Source organism: Anarrhichthys ocellatus, unplaced genomic scaffold (assembly GCF_004355925.1).
Source record: "Anarrhichthys ocellatus isolate YVR2014 unplaced genomic scaffold, GSC_Weel_1.0 scaffold5, whole genome shotgun sequence".
NCBI classification, from domain to species: Eukaryota; Metazoa; Chordata; class Actinopteri; order Perciformes; family Anarhichadidae; genus Anarrhichthys; species Anarrhichthys ocellatus.
This window is the reverse complement of record NW_022280035.1, coordinates 5198028-5199233: the sequence shown is the minus strand read 5'-3', so window position 1 is coordinate 5199233 and position 1206 is coordinate 5198028.

The following is a 1206-nucleotide window of genomic DNA, read 5'->3' as shown; positions in this document are numbered from 1 at the left end:
CCCCCCCCCCCCCCCCCCCCCCAGCTCTGAGGTCTCTAATAAGGCCCTTACTGTAAATCCACAAAAACAATTGTAATCATAATCCTCTGCAGAATTTGAGCTCAGTGTTGCATCTAAAATAGCAAATCGTTTTGTTTTGCTCTCTTTTAAAAAAAAAAATTATGTTACAGAGTAAAAACAAAAACCAGGCTGAATGCATACTGTGAGATGTTATTTTTCTATGAAATTATCTTTTTTGAAATACTCAGGTTTTCAGATACTTTGCTCTAGATAAGCCATTAGGAAGAAAAGCTACAAAAGTGACGCCATGTTCACAGCACGTGAGAGTAGATAAGTATCATTTAGACGTTAAAGCAATGTTATGTTGATTCCTTATGGCAGCTTTAGGAGACACAGACTGTTAACGGATGTTTGTTACCAGCCAGTGAATTTCAGATTTTACCCAAAATGAATTGCTCGGTGTGCCCAGCCCATTCGTTGAGCCCAGCCCATTCGTTGAGCCCAGAAGTGGAGGAAACATACTGTACTCGCCCCAGCCAGTGACCATACAGAGCGTGGTAGCCTATACGTCAGACTTATTTTATAACGTTTGCTAATGTTCTTTTTTTAGACTTTCATTTCCTGAATTGGATTATATGGCCGAACTGTAAACACATTGGAATGAAACTGCAAATAAACTGCTGAACTAATTTCCTCGGTGGTCGTGCGTGTTCTTTCTTCCATTGCTCATTATTTTTGAAGAGCAGAAGAGAAACAGTAGTGGACAGCAGATGGCAGCAAAATGATGGGCTGCAGTATATGTAGGAGTGATGGGGTTTGACGATGAATGTATATATATATATATATATATGTATATGTGTGTGTGTGTGTGTGTGTGAGAGTGTGTGTGTGTGAGAGAGAGAGAGTGAGAGAGAGAGAGAGAGAAAGAGACCGAGCTTATGAAATATGCTGTATATTCACTAAACAGAATGGAAGGCGTGCCCGAGAATAAGAAATAACAGATTTTAAAACTCTGTCCTCGGTCGGTTGGCTGGCATAAAAATCAGATCATTTTTCCCACAGAATGTATTAAACCTGCTTTTTGCAAGAACATGTTTTCTACATTTCCCATGCACGCTCACCACTCAGTCTAATATTAGTTCCCTGTGCCGTACAGCAGAGCAGCATCACCTGTGTGAGCTACAGATACAGAGTGAGAGAGAGAAG